This window comes from Antechinus flavipes, chromosome 6 (genome assembly GCF_016432865.1).
Source record: "Antechinus flavipes isolate AdamAnt ecotype Samford, QLD, Australia chromosome 6, AdamAnt_v2, whole genome shotgun sequence".
NCBI classification, from domain to species: Eukaryota; Metazoa; Chordata; class Mammalia; order Dasyuromorphia; family Dasyuridae; genus Antechinus; species Antechinus flavipes.
The window spans coordinates 100,754,051-100,770,295 of NC_067403.1; the positions used below are offsets into that span (position 1 = coordinate 100,754,051).

The 16,245-nt window shown below is 35.0% G+C and overlaps 1 protein-coding gene across 3 annotated transcripts in view; it reads left to right on the plus strand.

Moving 5' to 3' along the window:
* PALLD (palladin, cytoskeletal associated protein) overlaps nt 1-16,245 on the plus strand; it is a 485,836-nt gene that overhangs the window by 300,111 nt on the left and 169,480 nt on the right. The window lies entirely within an intron of this gene.

Below are 16,245 nucleotides of genomic sequence, written 5' to 3' on the forward strand. Positions count from 1 at the left end.
CATCCATTTCATAGAGCCAGAGAACTTTAGAGAGGAAATTATAACTAATCTTCATTTTATATATGGGAAAACTGAGGCCCAGAGAGGTTAAATAAATTGTGGTTTCTAACTTTATTATAGGCTTTTTATGGAGATCCTGTAAATACCTTGGGTTAGCAACTTGTGAAAACCATCAATGAAATCCTAACATTTTGAACTAATTAATAGTTTATGAGATGTGTGTGTGTGTGTGTGTGTGTGTGTGTGTGTGTGTGTGTGTGTGTGTGTGTGTTTGTATCCTTACGGTCCTGGGAAAACCATTTCTGTTAAGGGAATTTTCCCCCCACATTTTCAGTAATCTTCCCTATTATAATATGGAGTACAAGTGATATTCCTTCTCTCCCCCCTCTTCTTAATTTTACTTTTATTTTTACTTAATTTTACTTTTGCTTAATTACTTTTAATTATTACTAAGCAGAGGAAAAATATACCTTAGCTCCCAGATGAAAGTTGGAAAACTTTCATCCCTATGCAAATACCCATTCAGTTCTAACTTCTCTCATGACTAACAGTCTCAAATCTTCAACTGCCTATTAGACATCAGAAACTGATGTCTTAAACCATCTTAACTCAACATGCCCAAAATTGAACTCATTATTTTTGCCTCCCTCAACCATCCCCTCTTTCTAATTTCCCTGTTAACTGCCAAGGTAACCACCATCTTTCCAGTCACCCAGACTCTAAATCTAGGTGTCATTCTTGATTCTTCAATCTCTTTAATACCCTATATCCAACTTGTTGTCAATGTTTATCATTTCTACCTTTTTAATATCTCTTGTGGATGCACCATTCTCTCTTCTACTATCTCTATCACCTTGCTACTACCATCCTTATCATCTCCCATTTGGACCATTGCATTCGCCAGTTGCTCTCTATGTTTCTCAAGTTTCTTCCCGACTCCATCATCTTTCATTCAGCTGTCTAATCACCTTTCCCAAAGTGCAAGCGTAACCATCACTCCCCTATTAAGTTAAGTCTAGTTGTTCCTTCCTATCTCCAAGAAAAAGATATAAAATCTCCAGTTTGGCTTTTAAAGCCCTTTATAATCTGACTCCTTCCTAACTTTTCACCCTTTACTTTGTTCTTTCACTTTACTTTCCTCCATGTTCTCTAACATGCAATGACATGAGACCCCTTACTGTTGTTTCTCTATCTCCCAAGTTGGAGCATTTTCATTAGCTGCCCTCCTTCCTGAAACTCTCTTCCTTATCATCTCTGGCTCCTAACTTCCTTCAAATCTCAACTACAGCCCTACCTTCTGCAAGAAAGCTTTTCCAGTCTTTAATCTTGGTGCTGACTTTTCTCTAAAACTACTTTCAAGTTATCTTGTATCTATCTTATTTGTACCTACTTGTTTGCATATTGTCTGCCATTAGAATGCAAGCTCTTTGATAGCAAAGATTGTTTTTTGCTTGATTGTCTCTTGTCTTTCCCATAAGACTTAATATGATGCCTGAAACATAGTAGATGCTTTTTAAAAAAAATATTAGTTGATTGATTATGTAAGGAATTAATAAATTATTGTTGACTCAGAGACTCTAACCCCTGACATAACCCTGACACCTTGTTTTGAGATATTTTGCCTTTCCAGAATTTGGTGAGTTGTGATTTTCCCCCTTCCATTTAAATGTTCAGTGTTAAAAATGAAAGTGAAAAAAAATTTGAAGCATAAGATGCTTCAAATATGTTTGCCTCAGTTTCCTCATCTGTAAAATGAGTTGAAGAAGGAACTGGCAAACCATTCCAATATCTTTGCAAAAACAAATGAACAAACAAACAAAACAGAATGAAGTCATGAAGCATCAGACACAGATATTACTAGTAGTGGAGGTGAAAAAAAGACTTGACTGTACATTAGATACATATGTTCAGCCAGCCCATGTTGAACTCTAGGTCTCATAATAGATAAATAAAAATAAAGTTTTATTGATCTTGAGGATTGATAATTATCACATAATTATGTCAAAAGCACCTATTATGAAATGATAGGATTAAAAACTATTAAGGTGTCTATTGATTATCCAGTGCAAACCCTTCATTTTTGCAGATGAGAAAACTGAAATTCAGAAAATTGAGTGATTGTCAGTAGTCACAAACATAATATTTGGCAGAGCCAAGTTTTGAAACCAGGATTCCTGACTACAAATTCAGTGTTCTCTATGCTGTGTTGCTTTCTCAAGTGGGAAAAATATATTTTTTCTAAACTGTCATAGAAAAAAGAGTTAGAGAGAGAATGGGGGGAAAAATGAAAGAATTAGACTTCAAAAGCTTTCTGGATTAAATTTGCCCTGTCATTTTTGAGCAGAAAGTACATTGGTCTAATCCTTTTCCCAACAAATGTTACTGATTTCTCACAGAGAATGAACTTTATTGAAAGGAATAAAAATTAATCAGTATATGCATTTTTATTTAACATAATGAGAAAAGTCAGCCTGGCTGAACAATAGTAGTTTAATAAAGGACTACAAGTGAAGTCTTAGAAAGAAAGACTAAGTGAAAAACAATGAATTCTAACGTCTATTCTGTGTAATGATATAAGGTAAGAAATCTCTTTTCTAGGGTTGAAGTTTTAATATAATTATATTTCTCCCCTCCTTTTAGGAACTTAAGTGCTCATTTTTAAGTTAAATATTAAAATTCTTTTGAAAATAGGATGTTAAGTAAATAGCTTTTTTTTTTCAGTTCATAATAATGCCCATAACACATTTGGCTAAGGACTCTGATTTGAACAGTAAAACTTGAGACTTTAAAATGTCTGAGGCTATGTTACATATCTCATAAACATCATATTCACTTAAAGAAATGGTAACAATGCTAGCACAATCAGGACAAATAGATAGAATGCAGTCTTTTACTTGTAGGAAAAAGTCTACCATCATTGGTGCCTTTATTAAGTTTGAATAATGAGGTCAAAGTTGGGAGTGGGGAAAGAATAGTTTGTGGGAACTATGTAAATGTCCTAAAAATTTAATTTTTCTTAAATAGCAAAGTTGATATTTTTCTATATGAGGATGGATTTAGAATGAATGCATTTTCCAAAACATTACCCCGAGGGTTACGCAGAATAACAAGAGCAGCTTCACTGAGACGGGTTGGAATGTAACTGAGTAATCTCTGGTACATATAGTACCCTTTGCGTTGTCCCACGGCCTTGACAAACAGTCTGAATTTACAAGGTCAGGTACAAGTTTAAAAGTAATTTCTTGAATACAAGGCAAGAAGGTTTAGTTTTTTCATTCTCCTTGCACTAAATGCACTTAGTTCCCAACTTAGAAATTGGGGGGAGGAAAATTGAGGGAGGAAATAAATATAGCACTAATTTTTCTAATTTTTTTTTAAGTTTGTAATGGCCAGGCCTACTAAGTATGACTATGATATTGCCAGAATGCAATGTTTTGAGGGTCAGTTTTATTAAAATTGTTGGTTTACTTTTGGTATTTGCTTCTTTATTGATTCATTGTGATGTGTCTACTAAATTCTGTTAAATGTTCCTTACTGCCTGCCCATTTGATGCAGGATCATTGGATTCTAGAAAGGATTCTCACTCAAATATGAGTGAGAAGGGTGGGATTTTTAAAATATTTATATCTATTAAATAGTATGTACTAGCTAATTAATAGATACCTATATCTATTAATAGTATTTACTTCAGAGCCAGTTTGGAACAATTATAAAACTGCTTATTGTTATTAAAATAGACTATTGATACTTCTACCTAACTTATTTTAAAATTGGTTGTGAGAGCATTTCCCCAGTCATGAAAGGAAAAATAATAATAATAATAATAGCACAAAATAGTCTGCTTATGAGAAACAAAATTTTCTTAGGGGAAAAAAATTGCTGCCAAAATACATGACTATAGCTCTAAGAAACAAAGGGAGATTTGAGAATATAAAGGTCATATTGGGGCAAGAATAATCTTATCATTTTTCTGTCAAAGAATGACTCCTAAAAATAACTAATGCTATGTTCTCTAACTTTTTCCTTTAAGTTGCAGGATCCTGAGAATCTGTTGTATGTTGAAGTTGTGTGTGTATGTGCATACACAAATGCGCATGTGGGCACAGCTAAATCCCTCAACAAACATGGCTGCTTAGAAAAATATCATTGTATATACATATAGTGGGTATAATGGATAGGATCCTTTAGGGTCCCAAGTTGATGTGGAATTTGCTTTTGGATAGAAATGTCTAATGGGGTTTCTTACTCTTCTTACCCTTCATACCCTTTTTTGTGTGGTGGACATAACTATTTAAAAAACAAAGGACTTATTTACAAGTCATTAAGTCTTTTTTCTGTTGAAAGAAATACTGAACTGTTTGTTGTTAAAAGAAATCACATTTTAGAAAGTAGATTTAAGGACTGGGAAAGAAGTCTTTCAGATAATGTAGAAAAGACCATAAAATCTTTTTCTTCCTCTTGGTGAAAAACAGCATCTGCTCTTCAATTAGCATGAGAGACTAAAACAGAGTTTCTTAACCTTTTTTTTTTTTAATGTCATAAGTCCCTTTGGCTCCTGGTAAAGCCTATGAACCTCTTCTCAGAATATTTTTTTTAATGTATAAAATAAAATGAATAGCATTAAAAAGAAACCAAAGGTTAGTGGAAAAGAAAGATGTATTTTTTTTTCTGAGCCAAGTTCATAGACCTGATGAAATTATTCATTGTCTCCTTTGGGAGTCAGTGAACTCCAGGTTATAATCTCTGGTGTACATTTGGGGTGGAACTATTCTATGCCATTCCATTAGGGAAATTCATTTTTGTTTACATTCAGAAGCTGGATTAATAAAGCAAAAACAATCCCTAAAGTTTGTGCTATAAACTTTTTTTTTTGCCAAAATTTTGGAACTAAAAGTAGGAAAAGCCCCTAGAGAACAGCATGAATGAATGAATGTATGTATTTAAAACATCATTTGCTTACTATGTGCCAAGCACTGCACTAAATTCTGGGAACACAATTACAAAAGAAAGAGGAGAAGGATGAGGAAAAGAAGAAATCCAGAGAGTAGAATGCTGAGACTAATGCATGATCTCTTTTATTTAATGAAGCTTCTTTTATATCTTCTTTTAAATTATGGTTCCTTTCTTTTTCTTGCTTTTTGCATTCATTCTTCACAAATGTCTGTCTTCAGATGCTGAAGAAAAATTAAACTGTTTCCAATAAAATGTATAAAACCTCAAGCTGATCTTTTAGTTCACCTTTCTTTCATTGTATTTTCTTGGGAGCTCACTGGGCTAAAGATACCTGTTACGCAAATTTATTTAAGTTCAGTCCTGCTGAACTCCAAGCAAACTCCATTGCTGTTATACCAGTAAAATTAATAGTAGTCTCAGAACAACCCTGAGATAAGATCACACTTGTGGCTTTCCAAATACTACTAAATTATGCTGACTATTATTTTCCATTCTGATGCCTCTTAAACTCATTACATGGTTCTGACTTTCATATGGGAACAGTCATAAGAAAAACAATTGTGTGAATTTAGATAGAATCAAATGCAGGCCAGGTAGCCAAAATATCAATGGGTACTTTGTAGCTAGTGGTATTTTTTTTTCCTAAAACCTGCTTTGTTCTTCTCATTCAGCTTGTTTCCTTTAAAAAATCTCTCTTTCCCCTTCTTCAAAATGGTGGTCTCTGCTGGATGATCTCTAAAGTCTCTTCTAATTTTAAATTATATTATTCAATGACAAAGAAAAATCTCAAGGAACAAAAGTGTTGAGAAGCCAAGTTGCTGGAACAGTACTTTATCCCACTCACTGTATTCAGTGAAGAAGAAACCAGATTGATTATTTGGCAGTTGTGGCAGTGTGCTTGTCCCTCACATGTCCCTTGAAATGCTGTGCAATAATAATAGAAACATTATGTGGAGATATGAATTTTGCATTTTCAGGGCATGTTGCATTCATTGGCTAATTCAATCATTCCTGTCAGATGAGTATTGTTTCCATTTTTCAATGGGAAACTAAAAAACAATCTTGGTAAAACTAGCTTTAGAACCCCAGGTCCTATTTTAATTGGAACTGAATTGGATTGAGATATTAGGTGCTTGATAAACCACTTTTTTTGGATTGTAATCTCTTTGAAGGCAAATTTTCTTTGTGTTCTAAGAACCTAACACACACACACACACACACACACACACACACACAGTACTATATGGTAAATGTTTACCAAATTTTTGTTTAATTTAGCTCTCTCTCCAGTCTGTTCTTTTGTTCTTGTTGAGGCTGTCTTATCTCATTTTTCAATGTGAGAATCTGCCTCTTTCCTAGATAGGTCAAAAAAAGTTGTTATTCAACTTATGGGGTTCAAATTTGATTTGGGGGAAAAAATCAAAAGAGTTCTCTAACTTAGAGTTTCAAAAACCTATCCAAATCAAAATTTGGGCTTAGATGCTATTCTCTTGTAAATGAAAAAATGAAAATAAAATATTGCCAAAGAACCATAGAATGATCAAGCTAAGGAAACTTAAAGATCACCTTTAATCCAAGATTCTCATTTTGTAGATTATGCTCAAAGAAGAATCCTATACAAGGTCATACAACTAGTTAGTGGCAGAACTCACTTTTTCTTTTATCTCCATTGCCTGTTTGCTTGTTTGAATAATCACAATAGCAATTTCACTGTCACAAGAGTAACAGTCCATCATAGGCAAAATTTTAAAAGGAGTAAACAATTCAAGTTGGTACATATGTGCCATATATTGCATTCAGAAGGTCCATTATGATGTCTGAGGAACATAAGAAATGCAGTATGAATCATACAAACTTGGTGAACCATAAACCTCTCCCTGTGGATTTAAATTTGTTAGTATTTTAGTCTGCTTGGAAACAGACTGGGAAACACTAAACCCAGCTTTTCTGAGGTTAGTCCAAATTATTTTTTTTCAACCAAAAGGAAAAAAAAAATATTATGTCTCCTAAGGAAACTTGTAACCATGAACAGTAAATTAAAAATGTTTTAATGTGTTTTTTTTTCTATTCCCTCACATCCCCAACTTGTGCATAGTTTAAATCCCTAGCTTCTTTCACCACAGAATAAATGCTAGGCTAAAGATCAGCAAACTTATTTCCTAAACTAAAAGTACAAAAGTTATGTAGGCTGGGCTATAATGACCTCACCATCAGTCTTACTCTTTCTTCAAGATCAAGTTCAAAAAATTATTAGTCATCCACAGAGGATTCTTATTTTCTAGTTCATTCCAATTATATTTCATATCTTCCCAGTGTTATCATTTGACTTTTTAAAAAATCCTCTACCATAGAGGTCACCGTTGCTTTTCAGACAATAGATTATCTTTTACATGACCTTGCTTTTGCCCATAAACAAAACCTAGAGTGGGGAAATTTGTACAAATGTATGTAAGGTGAGAACCTGGAGTTTTTATCCCTCTCCCATCCTTAAACTACATCTCAAACTATGACACTTTGTTGCTGTTGAATCAATTAAATCATGTCCAATTCTTTATGAGCATATTTGGAGTTTTCTTTTCAAAGATATTGGAGTGGGGTGGGGGAGAGCTATGTGGTACAGTGGATAGACCACCCTCCCTGAAGTCAGGACTCAGACATTTAACACTTCCCTTCTGTGTGACCCCCACACGCAAAAAAAAAAAAAAGAAAAGAAAAGAAAAGAAAAAAAAAAGAAAAAGAAAGAAAGAAAAAGAAAGACCAAAGAAAGGCAAAGATATTGAAGTGGTTTGCCATTTTCTTCTCCTTCATTTTACAGATGAGGAAACTAAGGCAAACAAAATTGTGTCTTGCTCAGGGTCACACAGCAATTATCTGATCTCGTCTTCCAGATTCCAAGCTCAGTACTCTAATCACTACACAACCTCACTGTCTGATGAGACTGCTGAGTTCCAACAATTATTTTTTTCTTTTCCTATTAGAAACGTTGTCAGGATACGCTTTTCACTCAGGTTTGTTTTTTCCACCATATTTTCCAAAATGACTGGTTCTAACTCATCTTTAGCAGCATTTCTCAAATTGGGAGTCCGGAAAACTGTAATGGAACAAGAGAGACCATTTTCCATATTCTTGCATTGCTTTCCTGCGCAGTGTTCCCGATATACCCATTCTGGATACAGAAAGCAACATTCATTCTTGTTGCCTTTCCAGAGGATTTATAGAATTTTTGAACTGGAAGGGACCTTCGAGATCTTTTCATATAACTCCTACAGGGAAAGAAATGAAGGTCCAGATAAGTGAAGTACTTTTCTCAAGGTCATATAACTTATTACTAAATAGTGCTGAGAGCCATAAATGTTCAAGTTTTGACTCTGCCAGGTGGCACTTTTGGATTGCTCTGAGCCTCAGATTTTTCATCTGTAAAACAGGAATAATAATGTGGATGTGGAGAAGCCAAATGATAATGGTGGATAAAGGGCTAACCTAGGAACCAAGAAGGGCAAATCACATTACCTGTCAATGCCCAAATGACACTTTAAAGACTATAAGTTTGTATCACTGTTTGTGTTGTTGTTTTGGAGGCAATCAGGATTGTGATTTGACCAGGGTCCCACAGCTGTTGCATATCTGAAGCTGTATTTGAACTCAGGGTCTCCTAACTCCAGGGCCAGTGCTCTATCTGCTGTAGTAACTAACTGCCTAAGAGTCTAAGTTATAGAAAAATGTGCAAATCAATATTGTTAGAAGGAATTTCTTCAGTGAGAATTTCCAATAAGATAAAATCACAAGTATTCAGACAAGAAAGTGTGTGTGTGTGTGTGTGTGTGTGTGTGTGTGTGACTATATATCTCACAGAATTATTACAGTGATCAAATGAGATAAGGTGCTATATGATGGTAAGCTATTAGCTCAGTGACAAAACCAAGACTAAAAGTGAGAACTCAATTCCTAGCTCAGTTCAAATACATTTGCTTAGATGATAAAGGGAAAAAAAGACTGGGAAATATCCTATCACAGCACTCCTCATCCTTAGTCATTAAAAGACTGAATGTGCTAAAGATTTAAATTCTGATCATTTTTCCCCCATAAACAAGCCTTAGGTTTTATAACTTTTTAGTGGTTTGATTCCCAAATTGCAAGTCCTATTTTACCATGACCTTTGTTCGTGATGGGAAGAAAGGAAGGAAAATAATTTTATAAAACATGTTACAAGAAATTGATTTAATAGCTTTCAGGAGTACTAGGGGCTTGTTCATCTTAATGATTAAATATGGTTGTTTAAATCATTGTCTCATAAAACTTATTCTTTGGGATTATGTCTTAAAACTCTATACAGTAGCCTTCAGGATGCAGACAGTCCTTTGGAAAAATTGGCTTAGATGATACAGACAAAATAGCAACTCATCAATCCACTCATTAGATTTTAGGCATATTAGGAGAGTAGAAGCTGCTTTATTAAGTTTTCAATGTTTGTCCAGTTTGATGGACTTAAAGAGAAGAACCCAACAGACCAAATAAAGAATTCAAAGAGAGATTTTCTATTACTTCCTCAAGGCTAGGCTCACTGTCAGTAGTATCCAGTATTGAACATGAAGGACCCTAATGACACTCCATCATCTTTAATCCCTCTAAAGCACAATAATATTAAACAATACTTAACAGTAATGTGGTACCTTAAGATTTTCAAATGTTTTCATATGAATGATCTCATTTGATTTAAATCATAGACTATGCTATAACTTCATATGTGCTTTCTTAATAGGGGTGGGGGATGAGGGAAAGAATCTGGAACTCAAAGTTTTTTTTTTTTAATTTTTTATTTAATAATTACTTTATATTGACACTCGTTTCTGTTCCGATTTTTTTTCCCCTCCCTCCCTCCACCCCCTCCCCTAGATGGCAAGCAGTCCTTTATATGTTGGATATGTTGCAGTATATCCTAGATACAATATATGTTTGCAGAACCGAACAGTTCTCTTGTTGCATAGGGAGAATTGGATTCAGAAGGTATAAATAACCCGGGAAGAAAAACAAAAATGCAGATAGTTCACATTCGTTTCCCAGTGCTGGAACTCAAAGTTTTAAAAACAAATGTAAAAAAGTTTTAAATGTAGCTGGGAGAAAATTAAAATATTAAATAAATGAGTTTTTTAAAATAAATCATAGATGTTAGAATTTTAGAAATGGATGAGCTTAAAAAATCTATCCTACCCTTAATTTATGGAAAATGAAACTTAAATCTAGAAAGCTGAGAGGCTAAGTGACCTTTCATGAGATTAAGAGATACAAAGTCCAATTTTCCAAAAATTTGTAGCATTGTAGTTTGGGTAATTGGTTAGGGAATTTAGATGAGTTTCAGATTGGAGTGATTGAGAAATTTGAAGACGAGAAAGAGATAAGGAAAATTAATGTATAAGCTTCATGAAGGTAGGGACCCATCTTTTTTATTCTTTATCTTAGTATTTCCACCTACCCAACCCATCATTCTGTACAATATAGACCTTTAATCAATCCTAATTAATTGTATCAAATTGAATTGTGTGCATATTAGATCTGTCATGTCATTAATAAGTATTCTCCCTCCAACAGGGTACATCATGTTCAAAACTTTTTTGGCCTTTAAATCCTTTATGTTAAGCAGCTTCCTTTAGGTCTCTGGACATCACATGGGTACCAATGGATTGAACTGCTACCTACTCCTTTTTTTTTTCCTCTAGAACTATTATTTCTAGGAATGTTCATATCTGGGGCAAGAGGCAAGAAAGTGGCTTTTAGGTTGACAGAAAGAAAACTTTTTTTTTCAATAGTATTTTATTTTTCCAGATACATGTAAAGATAGTTTTGCACATTCATTTTTGTAAAACTTTGCATTTTAAATTTTTCTCTCTCATTCCCTTACCTCCCTTCTCCCTAAAACAATAAGCAATCTAAAATAGGTTAAATATGTTATTTCCATATTTGTCATGTTGTATGAAAAGGAAAAAAGCAGACCAAAAAGGGGGAAAAAATCATGAAAAAGGGGGGAAAAAGTTGAAAATACTAAGCTTTGATCCACAATCAGTCTTCATAGTTCTCTCTCTGGATGTAATTGGCATTTTCCATGAAGGATAAAAAAAAAAAAAAAAACCATAGGCACTAGAGATGTTCAGCACTGTGCAAAATTTGCTAGCTTCCTATTTAAATTAATTATTCTTGCCAAGTTCAACTTAGGCCATTCTTATCTATCTGGGGATAGTAAAGAAAGGTGGGAATTCTGACACCCTTCTCTTCCAGCCTGCCAAACTTTGCCCTCCACTACCACTATTCCCTGTCTGCATACAGGTCCAAGCCAGGCTCCCTATCCCTCCTTCTATTCGCTGATAAAGGATGAGGCCCAAGGCAGATGGTGGCAAGAGCCAGAACTGTACAAGGGACAAAGGCAGTGCCATGGAGCACTTTCCCACTAACCTGATCTTTCAGAACTAAAATACAAGTTATTAGACCTAATATCATTACAAAATGAAGGGATTGGATTGATCTTATAAGAACTCTTCTGTTTCTAAATTCACTGTCCAGTGGATCATAGGAACAAGACCTGTGATTTTATTAGCATAGGGAGAATAGGAAATTCCCCCCTACCACTGCAATTTAGTATATAGTCTTGGGAGTTACAATCTGTTTTGCCCATTTTCAGCATGTTCTAAGCTCAAAATAATTTTTTTTAATTTTTAAATAAAATAACAATTTTTAACATAAAAAAAGCTATTCTTAGTTCCTAGAGGAGAACCGCATTTACCCCAAGCAATGGTTTGCCGATTCCTAGACTAAAGCATTAAGATGTTGCTCTGGGTCTTGCTTTGGGTTTTAACAATTGATATGTGTAAGAAGCAGGGCTTGAACTGGGGTCTTCCTGCCTCCAACGTCACCTCTCTATCCATTTATTACACACTTCTCCATGATTCTTTGATCATTATTAATATTTTTGGACATGCCTTAGTTGAGTTCCCATCTATTAACATTGCCAATCATAGCTCCTCTTGATCAGCTAATTGCAACTGAACATTTATAGAGGCAATTATAGCCAGTAATAATGAATGCAGACTTGCTTTTGACTATAAGAAAGAAATGCTGTCATCACTTTGCCCTCTTCTGTTTTCCAGATGACAAGGAACTCCTAACAACCTCATTAAGAGGTGGAAAATTCATAGAGCCAGTTAATTTTGTCATGTATCTCAATGACTGCCTGAGATTGGGAAAAAGTAAGAAAAGGAAATGAAAAAAGTATTTTCCCAAATGCAGTTGGCGCAGTGGTTTATTCTGAAGATTTTACCTAAGTACTGCCTGACCTTATCTTTAAAAAGCTGATGCAAATATTTAACATGAAGTACTTACTCTTCAAGTTCACATTAGACAAAAAAAGATAAATGTATAAGAAGCTGAAGTGGTACAAGAAAATGCCCACAGAGTGGTACTAGAAAGTGAAAAAAAAATAGGTCAAACATTTAAAGTCAATTTTTTTAATATGCTCATCTCTCTTTTATCAGTTATTTTTTTCATCCCTCTTTCCTCTGATTCTGTTTGGTACCCCCAGAAAAATCTGTTTTTAATACTCTGTTTAGTGTGGACTCTATACAATGGACAAAATAGATACCTAGCTTTGGTATGACTTAAGGCAGAGGCATCAAAGTCAAAATCTATACATAAGGATCCCTGTGGCCACATGTGACTTAGTTTTAAAGTGTAATGTTACTTATATGTTATCATATTTGTATTTATTTTGTTAAATATTTCCCAATTATATATTTTAATGTGATTCTGGTTTTAATCCTAGAATTTCCCACTATTTGCCTACTCAGCATGAATTTGACATTTCTAACTTCAGAGATTCCCAAATGCCACCCTACCCCATACTGACTTCATCCAACAGCATACCCAAAAAATGTTATGACTTTAAAACAGTCTGATGTATCACCTAGATTGGGCAAGGTACTAGGAGTCCTAATCCCAGCTCTGTCCCTTGCTTACTGCTTGTTTCTTAGCCTCTGCTAAGCTTAATTTCCTTCCCTAAAAAACTGAGGGGATGTAGGTGTATGATCTCTAAAGTTCTAATCTAAGCTATTAAATCTTATCACAGGTCATTCTAAAAATTTCTACCAGCACAGCCATTCTTTTGAGTTCCAGAAGTTGAAATATACAATGTAGTTGAGAGGACAAGGGATGAGATTGTGATATTTTCAATTTACTTTTCTCTAGAATACCATAATGTTTTTCATAGATTTTTAATCCATATCCTTTTTGGGGGGGAAGGAGGTTACATCTTGTGAACTATTTTTTTTATATCTTCCCTCCATACTCTCAGAGAATCCCATTCCTTAATAACAATGATTTAAAAAAAAAAAAAAAGGAAAAGAAAGAAAGAAAAAATAAGTGAAAAAGAGATGGTCCGTGATAAGAAAAAGAAAGAAATATGCGCTCACCAGGTGCCTCTGAGAAAGTAAAAGATTTCAGGGTCCTAGACCAGTTGACAAAGTCAGCAAGACTCATCTTCCTAGAGTTTCTGACCTCATTTACTTTAAGATATGTGAGCCTGAGCAAGTCACTTAACCCTGTTTGCCGCAGTTCCCTTACATGTAAGATAAGTTGCAGAAGAAAACCCTAAATGGGTTATGAAGAGTTAGGCACAACTGAAACAATTCCACAACAACCTTATATAAGTAGAAAAGTTACAGTTAATATCCTCATTTAAATTAATTTGACTTTATTTAAAACAGAACCAGGTGCTTCTTAGTTTTTGTTTTTGTTTTCGTTTTTGTTTTCCCCAGGCTAGCCAAGGACAAAAAAGTTTGAGCCCAAGTTTGGGCGCATTTGCCATTTCCCTCAGAAACTTCAAGTTAAAACTTCTCTCCTGGGAGCCACCTGAATTCCTGGATTCTACCCAGTTCCTCCCTCCCTCTTCTCTTTCTAGAGGGGGGATATTTAAAGTTTCTCTGGGATCTCAAGGCTTTTCTAAATGTCTTGCCCTTAACTATTGTAGACCTTTCTAAATGCTGGTTTCAGCCTCCCAGCAGATTTGAGTTACCCGGAATGCTTGCAGTTTGGGTAAAAAGCTTTCTGCATGAAGACAGTCCTTCATTTGGACTTTGCCACTTTTTAGCTGGGTAACGTTGGGAAACTTATTTTATCTTTGAAGGCTCCAAGATTTTGTCCTGTTGATTTGTAAAATTAGTGACTCTCAGAAGTCTCTTCAAACTTCACCATTCTGTGATTCTCTCTGCCAGCGATCCCCAAAGTTTACACCAGGATTGTCAACTTAGGGTCCATGTACCCCCAAAAGATATGTGAATAGACTTCAGAAAATTGGTCATTTTAGATGGGAGGAAAGACATCTATTGCAGTATGACTGGTTCCCTTTATAATCCCACATGTTTTATTTTATATATTTAAAAACATTATTCTGATAAGGGCCCATGAAACAAATAAAAAAAAGTTTAAAACTCCTGATTTACACATAGATTCATAAATCTAGACCTCAAATCATAAACCTAGAGTAAGCTACTCTAATTTCATTTTATAGGTGAAGAAACTGTGGCTCAGATTATTATCATTTGCCTAATATCATTCACCCAATATTTGAGGCAGGATTTAAGCATAGGTATTCCAGACTTCAAGAATAACATCTTTCCATCATACCATGTTTCCTCTCTTAGGAATCATTCAGTTCAGTCTACTCATTTTATAAGTTAGGAACATCTTGACCCGTGACTTGGAAGGACACTGGTTTCTCTCCACTCACTAACTCTGGCTCCTCTAATCCAAATCTAATGATTTTTTTTAGAAGTCCTCCATTATAAGCAGAAGCAGAAACAGAAAGTATGGCTATTAAGCTTGGGGTGTGTTTGTGTGCTACTGAAATCTTCTTAATTCACCCTCACCCAAATTCTGCTATCAAGACTTCCCTTTAAGTGGCCAGAGACCACATTTGTCTTTGTCATAAAATATAGGCGCACAAAATCACATATTTACAGTTAGAAACCTTCTGTAACCAAACAATTTTAGCCCATTATAGGAAACATCTAGTGCTCCTATGAATTAATAATATTAATGTATCTTCATTGAAATTACTCAGGAGTAAAAGTGCAGAATCAGAAAACAATGGGACATGTCAGGAAAGTTTAGAAGGAATAAACATTTATTTGTTAAGGGTCTACTTTGGTCAAGGTACTGGGTTAAACAGTAGATATAGAAAGATAAAATGGAGCTACAGTCCTTGGCCTTAAGGTCATTAAATTCCATATTTATCCTAATATCAATTAGAAAGAAGAATATTTCTTCATTGGAAGGAGGTTCCTACAAGTCTCCTTTAGCTTTTTCCCAGTTGTATGGATTAGTTGCTTCCTAGGTAGGTACAGAGCTTCACCTTGAGAAAATAAGTTATTTCAATTTTTTTAAAAAATGGTATTGGAGGTTGAGAATGACTAGCCCTGAGTACATTGAGGGGGGAGAAATAAAAGGAGGAAAGTCCTGAAAGACAGGTTCAAGGAAATTGTAAAGAAGATACCAGAGGAAAGGAAACTCAGCTTAGCCTATTTGATCATTCTGTCCATTTCAGACCATTTCAGAGTAGGTCAGTTCCTAAGCCACTCAGGATGCTGAACTATGTCTGATATAGGTTTGCCTTGCTTTGCACTGCAGATTTTAATCTTTCTTCTAATGTTAGAAGCTAGAAAATGGCTTTTAATTAACGAATTTGTCATCCTCAAATCACTAGTAATGAGGGAAATCCTGTACTGTATATCCTTTTGAGTGCATATTCAAGATCTGGAAATGCAACTAGTGAGGTAAGCAATTCAGTCCTTTTCCTATGATTGTAAGCCAAATAAACAGCTGAATTGCTAAATGGATTTCTTTCTTCTTCTTTTTTTTTAAATCGGGGGAGGGAGTGCTTTCTTGGCATAGGTCAAAATGAATGAAAGTGTTTGAGGTTCCATTCTAATCTATTCTGGAGTTACTTCCAGTTGGCATCCCGCCATCTTGTGCTCAGGGCTCGCCCAAGTCGGGTTCACTTTCCACTGTGGTGTCATGGCTTACTGTTGGCAGGTTGGGAACAAAAGCAGACAGATGACTTTTTCTCAACTATTGCACCTCTGGCATCTGCCCAGTGTGATGCAGGAGTATGATAGGAGAAGCAATATAACAGTGGGTCTTGAAGCAAATCAGAGAAGAGGTGATAGTGGGCACTTCTGCCCCCCCTTCCATTCCCTTCTCCAAAGCATCTAGGTAAGTCCAAGATAAATATAAGTGTTTTATTTGATGTAC